General features: G+C 40.8%; 1 protein-coding gene across 1 annotated transcript in view; it reads right to left on the bottom strand.

The window, feature by feature from the left end:
* The window catches only part of hpca (hippocalcin), a 60,642-nt gene extending 59,541 nt beyond the window's left edge, over nucleotides 1–1,101 (bottom strand). The window contains exon 1 of the mRNA XM_014020878.1: nucleotides 745–1,101. The gene's annotated coding sequence lies outside the window, so the exon portion shown is untranslated. The remainder of the gene's footprint in view (nucleotides 1–744) is intronic.
* Nucleotides 1,102–7,310: the final 6,209 nt, after the last annotated feature.

Here is a 7,310-nt window from a genome sequence, read left to right as displayed (position 1 = left end):
CTTACTTACTTACTTACTTACACTTGGGTTGTTACCGACATCTGGTGAAAATTTCATGTCATTAGCACCTCTAGTAATATATTTACTGAGAAAAATGGTGACGTGTTCAATACTTATTTTACCCGCTGTATATTAATTTTCAATTCTGAAATGCAGGTACACTCTCAATGTAAACAAAGCCCTTTTGTCTGCGGAATTTACTCAACAGATTTGAGTTAAATGCACCAAAGCTGTCACCCTGGATCATCCAGAAACATTGTCAGTGTTGACCCATTTTTAGTCCATTCAGCTGTTTTCAAATGTAAACAAATGTGTGGGTAATTCTGGCGACACATTTGGCTCAAGTTTTTAGTTTAGGACACAGTGACCATGAATGTATGAGACAAAATATTTACATTTCTTGAATTGTTTGATTAGCTTTGAGCTCTATTTCGCCAAACTGAACCCTACTTGAAAACTGCTGAACTGTCCCTTTACAGCGCAGACATCCTGCCTTTTGTCCCACGTTAAAACCATTCATAAAATAATGGCCCACACTGGTTCCGGTGCTGACGGGGTCTCAAACTGCACTTTGAACGAACTGAAACGATGCGACCAGTCCGGGAATGTCTGCAGCTCAGACACAGAAAAACAAGTCGCGGGTTTATTGTTACCCTGAACAGAGTCTCGCCTTGACTGTCCTGTAGCGGGTCCGGTGCAGGACGTGGACAAACAGGCGATGTTTTTTTGGGGGGGTCTTCTTACCGTTTTGTAGGTCGAGTCTGGAGCGGAAGGTGGGGAGGGTGTACCCCGCTGCAGGTGCAGGACAGCCGGGGTAGAGATGCGCGGATGCTCCTTCCCTGTGCCTCCGGAGCTCCGGGATGAATAACCTTGTAAAAGCGGATCTCTTTGTGGTTTGACCCTCGCGCTCTCTCTCTCTCTTACGAACACGCACACAAACACACACTCACCGTGCCTCACACAGCCTCACACCCTCCCCTGCTGAGCTAAAGCAGCCGGACCTCGCAGAGCATGTCAGGGTGCAGCCGTGATGCTGCTGCTGCTGCGGGATGCTTTCCTCTCCTCCTCAGGCGGACACCGGGACAGCTCTCTGGGTTTAAGTGATGTTCGCCCGGAGTGGATTTAAGAGAGGGGTGGGGGTGAGGGATTACGTGGTAGGGGTTTAATTAGATAGCCCTGCGCCCATTGGCACAGCCGATGCGCACAGCCCTCCCACCCCTTCTCGCGCTTCACTGGGTGGATGTGTGGCTCCGTGGGTCACAAACACACTGACTCATTTCTGTCCTGCTGGAGAAGGAGCAGTTAAACAGCAACAAAACACCCCACACTGAAGCTGTCATTCAGCTGGGGTTTGTTTTCCACACATGCTCCTCTTGGACACTTTTGTCACACTGTAATAAATCACATTTTAACCCCTCCCATGACCAGATAAAATACCCCCTGAACCAGGGCCGTTGTTAGACATAGAGTGTCATGGGCTCAGAGTAACAGCTTGAGGTGTATAGTAACTAAACACATTTACTTTGTTATAATAGCTTAAGGCTGTATTCAGACCAGGAAAGTCCTTTGGTCCAVTTGTTTGGTCCGGACCAAAAATGGACTTTTTTTTTTTCGTTTGGTGCGGTTTGCATTTACATTGTGCTTTTTTGCAAATGAACTATAACTTGTAAACAAAGCCATGAGGCTGACGATCATTGCTCCCATTGGACAAAAAAGGACGGGGGCGGGACTGAGCCACAGACCCAGAAGAAAACAAGGAAGTCCTGCATGCTGCGGTTCTGATGCGCACATTTTTGCTGATAGTACAACTGCAATAGCATTTAAAATGTCAGAAGCAGCTAATTTATTGGTGGTTTCGTGATGATATTCTAATTTTGGAGCGGCGTCAGTAAATGTGTCCCGCGACCCAAAGGAGACGAGGTGCGCTGCGTGTTCTGACCCACAACATGCTGCCATCAGAGCTGCTAACAGGAGACGACGAAACAGGTATGATTTCAGTTTATTTAGCTCAGCAACGGTGGCCTGTGAAGTCCAAAAAGGTGCATGTTTAATGCAGTTGGTTCGGTTAGAGTCCGGTCTTTATTCACACCAGAAGCAAACTGAAGTGAACCGCACCAGAGTTCATTTGGAAGCGGACCGAGACCACCTCAAAAAGCAGGTCTCGGTCCGGTTGTTTGATCCGCACCAGAGTTCATGCACAAAAGGTCCGGACCAACGCTGGAAACGAACTCTGGTTCATTTAAAGCGGACCAAATTATCAGGTCTGAATACGACCTAAGTAATTATTTTGAGGATTTGTAATTTTATCAAGTGTTTTATTATCTTTATATTTTATTTTGTTAGATTCAAAACATAAAATTGACACTTATGCTCATTTACTTTAAAATTCAACACAAATTTTAATATAACCAGAGCTCATCATGAAAGGAGTTTATGCACTCTAAAAAAATGAAGTGTTGAATTTGCTCAACTAAGTTATGTCAACCGGTTCCACTAAACTGAGTTGAGTAAATGTATAGCAGTTTAAATATAAAAATAAAATGTAAAAATTTGAATTGGTTTAATGGAACTAAAAGCTCCTGCGTACGCCCTCTGAAGCCGAACAATCAATGAGCAGTCACGTGATTTTTCAGCGTTGGTTTAGTCCCTGAGACACCACATGCCGCTGCAGCATACATCACTACCCAATTCCATGTTTAACAGTGATTGCATTGTCTGTCTTTGTCTTGGTTACTTTTAAACTGTTATCATTAGCTTCAGTTCTGGTCAGATCTAACACAGTCTCACTCCCGACTCGTCACATATTGACGCTTTTCCAAGGTTCCCTTTGCGTCTTATTTTGACGCTTCAGGTACATCCGTCGCATCAGTTATTGATGCACCAGGAATTTCCGGGTTCCCTCGGAGTCCGATTTTGACTCATTGGGATGCAAAATGTAGGGGTCTTTGAGATGGGGTTCGTGGTTAACATTAGGGATCAGGGTTCATGGTTAATTTTAGATAGTGGGGTCAGGGATGTCTGGGGCAAATATTAGGTAATTTTGGGGTTTGGGACATGTAGTTGATGTGAATTTCCTACACTTTCTAAAATTGGTTAATGGGCTGATGGTTAATTTTACGAACTAGGACCAGGGACAGGATGTCGAGTGAGTAAAGGTAATTTTAGACTTTGGGACGGTTAGTTTTTGTGCATTTTCCACATTTTCTGAAATTGTGACAATGGATTCCGCCCCATCTCGTCAATAACTGACGCAAGGGGTACCTGACGCGTCTAAATTGGATGCAGAGGGAACCTTGGAAAAGCGTCAATATGTGACGACTTGGGAGTGAGATGGTTCACAATGAAGTAAAGATCAAAGATTCTCACTCGTGAGTGACATTTTTTCTTTTTTTCTTCTGTTGTTACATTGGTAACACATAACTTTTCCTCCTTTTTTACATTTGTATAAACATACATTTTCTCTGCCAGCAGTGGTAGAGAAGAAGACTATAAGATGAGATGTGTTGTGACTGGCAAACATGTGCACAGAAAAGAAGGGGTGCTTATAAAAATAGTTTAACTTTCTACCTACTTAGCAAAAATGCCAGTGTTAATTTAACACCCACAGTGTTAAGTTTAACACCAACAAAGTGTCTATATGTGTCCACACTCGCTGGTGTTAAAATAACAATTATGAAAGTGTTAAATTTTAACACTCACTTTTTTTTGTTAATTTAACACCAACTGGTATTCAATATTCAGCCATTCTTGGTGTCACATTAACAAAAAATAGTGTAAGTGTTAAAATAAAGTGTTAAAATTAACACCAGTGTATTATTATTAGCAAAGGAAATTGTGGTGTTTGAAAGGTTAACAAACACCACAAGGTGTCAATACATCATCAAACTGAGTGCAAATTCAACACTCAGGGTTAATAAAATCACTGTAGTATAATGGAGTCACCCTTCACACACCAGGACATACCTTTCAGTCATGGTGTCGATTTTTGGCAAATAACATAAACTTAAAGTTGAACAACTTGATCAAACTGAACAAGAAAACTAACCAGAACAACTCATGAACGCCTTTAATAATCATAAACATGCAAAAACATCATTTCTGCAAGATTTCTCAGCAAGGAATGCTGGGTAAATACTGATCTGTCTGACATGAGGTGGAAGAGGGCGGGGCTTTTCCATAAAACTTCTTTCAACACTGCATGGTGTTATATAGCTACACTGTTAAGTGTTATTTAAGACTTAACTGTGGGCGGAGCTTATTTGACACTGTACAGCAGGGGTGTCAAACTCCTGTCCTCGAGGGCCGCTATCCTGCATGTTTTAGAGGTTTTCTTGCTCCAACACACCTGATTTTGATCGCTGGGTGATTAACAGGCTTCTGCCCAATTTGAAGAGTTAATTCAATCACTGAATCAGGTGTGTTGGAGCTGGAAAACCTCTAAAACATGCAGGATAGCGGCCCTCGAGGACTGGAGTTTGACACCCCTGCTGTACAGTGTTGAGACAACACTGAGGAAATCAACACTGTGAATTCACACCAACACTGAGTGTGACTGTACTCAGAAAGTGTTAAAATAACATTAGGGGGTGTTAAACCAACACCCAAAAGTTTAACACTGATTCCAGTCTTTGTGACTTTTGGTTTTTAATGACACATGCATGACAGGTCAGTCTCAAGCATGAAAGCTGTGACATCATGAATACACAAAACTTTTTTTGGACTGAGGATGACGTTGGTTTGTTCCCACATATTAAAAAGGTTGAGCAGCACAAACAGCCCTCTGCTATCCAGCATTGTTACAGTTGTTCACCTACTTGCACAAGTGCAGAAAAACTATCGACTGCAGCCATTCATAGCGCACACTGATGGTTGCACATCTCTATGTTGGGGTTAGAAGTGGCTGTTAAAACCTCAGCTCTGAGACCTGTATTTGAAAAGTTTTGGTGTCAGAATTGCAACAGAAAAGCTACGGTTTCACTCAAAAGTGTAAATGGACTTTAGCTTTTCCATTATGTACCCCATAGGTACCCCATAAGTATCACTCACATAATTACCTTGTCAATAGTCTGTAATTATGCTTTATGTACCATAGTGAGTAAACTGTAGTACCACGTTTGTCACAATGTCCCTGTTGTCAACATTGAATTTTCAGTGAAACTACAGATCTTCTGTACATTTACAAAACAAAAGTGAGTGATTTCTCTGACAACGAAGCTTTTTGATTTCAGGTCTCTGAGTGGAGTTTTTTGGTTCCCCCTGCACCAAGCATCAACATGAAATCCTGCATGCACACTACACACATCTGTAGTGAATAGTTTCTCTGGTTTCATCTCAATCGTGATTGCAGTCACAGTGTTACCATCAGAAATGTTTCCAGAAGATTGGTCAACATGGTCTATGATACAGTTCTCTGTGAGGCCATGCTGGATCTTCATCTCAAAAGCCTTCCAATAAAAAAATTGTATTTTTTAAATATTTTATCACAGGAAGCTGGACATCTTCGTTCTGGAATCAATATTTTTTGCTTTGCAAATTTGCATACAAGTTTACCAAATGTGACCAACAAATACTGGGGCACTTTGGATTTATGTGTAAACTGGGTCTGGGGATGTCTGCAAACAATCTGAATCTTTTGAATGCCTTCTTACAATGAAGGATAGGAACTATAGGGGTGTACTCACACCTGACACATTTGTTCCACTTTAAATGGACCAGGGTTAGTTTCCAGTGTTGATCTGGACCTTTTGTGCAGGTGTGAATACACTGCAGAAGGACCAAAGAGCTGCACGTGGCATTATTTATTTATTTATTTATTTATTTATTTATTTATTTATTTATTTATTTATTTGTTTATTTATTTATTTATCTTTCTTTCCTTTGGGATCAGCTGTAGAGCTGTTCTGTCCTGAGTTTAATAAACACAGAAATGATTACAACGCGGACAATTTTACGGACACTGACCTTTAAAAAATTTCTATTATTTCCAGCATTTCTATACTGTTTTGAAAATAAACTAATTTTCAACCAATTATTTGTTTGGATTAAAAAAAACTCAGGCAAGACAGGTGATTTTTTTAATTTTATTTTGTAATTTATCCTTAAGTAATGATGAATATAGAAGCACACACCCGTGAATGAGCCACACAGTTTGAGAGTGTGCGAGGTTTCCCCATCTGAGGCAGACATCAGCCAAATTCCGTCACACCTCAGAGCATCAAGGAGCTGCAGGAAGGTTTAGGAAAGAGGAGCCCAAAGTGGGGTCAGCGGGCCAAAGTTGGCCCGCCAAGCCATTTGATTTGGCCCACCAACAGTTGCCAAAGTTACAAGGTTGTAACCTGTTATCCTATAGGTAGAAACACAGTATTTCCATTGGTCAAATGACTATATAAAAGGGCTGTAGTGAAGGTAGTTCTCAGTCATGGTGCTGACTTTATCTTTGATTTATCCTGTATTAGGATTAAACATGAAATGACAACAAGAAATATTTAGATCAGATTTAACCCCGCATGTAGATTTGCACACTTTATAAGGCCASAAAAACTYMKATTTWWYYWAKYTATTTATATGTCCCATGAGCCTTTGCTACTTGAGCGTATGGCAGACTTTCTCCAAGTGCACAGACTAAAACAAAAGCTTAATGGTTAAAAATAAAGGACTTTACTTTTAAATAAAGTATTTGTATTTCATGTATTATATAACTGCATTTGGCCCGCAGCCATGGATAGATTTTCATTTTGGCCCCCTTGGGGAAAATGTTTGGGCACCCCTGGTTTAGGAGCTGTTTAAAGTGACGCGTCGCAGTTGCTGGTCTCTCCAGACGAACATGGCTGCTACTCATTGTCGGAGCTTGCAGGACAAAAATCACTCAGGAAATGTCAAATATGCCATTTTATTTTGAAACAATCTTGCGTTGATAAGGGTGAGAAATACATTGTAAATAATTTTCTGCACAGTCTTATGCAATAAGGTATGTGAGTGACTCAAAACCAGGGTCGGCTCTAGCCAATTTGGCGCCCTAGGCAAGATTTCATGTGATGCCTCATTTTCTAAATCTCACAGCTAATTCACATACCAGATTAAATAGTTTTGTCTTTGATATTATTTTTTATCTTTGGAAACCAGGTTATCCAGTTAAAATAGTTAAGAATACAATTCATTTCAATCAAAATACCAGAAGTCTACCTCATAGCTGTTCATGTTAACAAGCAGCTGTGGAGTGAAGCAGTTTTAGGGGATTCTAGGGGTATACTCCCCAGAAAAAAAATGTAAAAGATTTACTCAAAACTATACTTTTGCGGCCATTTGAAAAG

This window comes from Austrofundulus limnaeus, unplaced genomic scaffold (genome assembly GCF_001266775.1).
Source record: "Austrofundulus limnaeus strain Quisiro unplaced genomic scaffold, Austrofundulus_limnaeus-1.0 Scaffold270, whole genome shotgun sequence".
Classification (NCBI taxonomy): Eukaryota; Metazoa; Chordata; class Actinopteri; order Cyprinodontiformes; family Rivulidae; genus Austrofundulus; species Austrofundulus limnaeus.
Note: the sequence above shows the minus strand (reverse complement) of the source record. Positions and strands in the feature narration are given on the sequence as shown.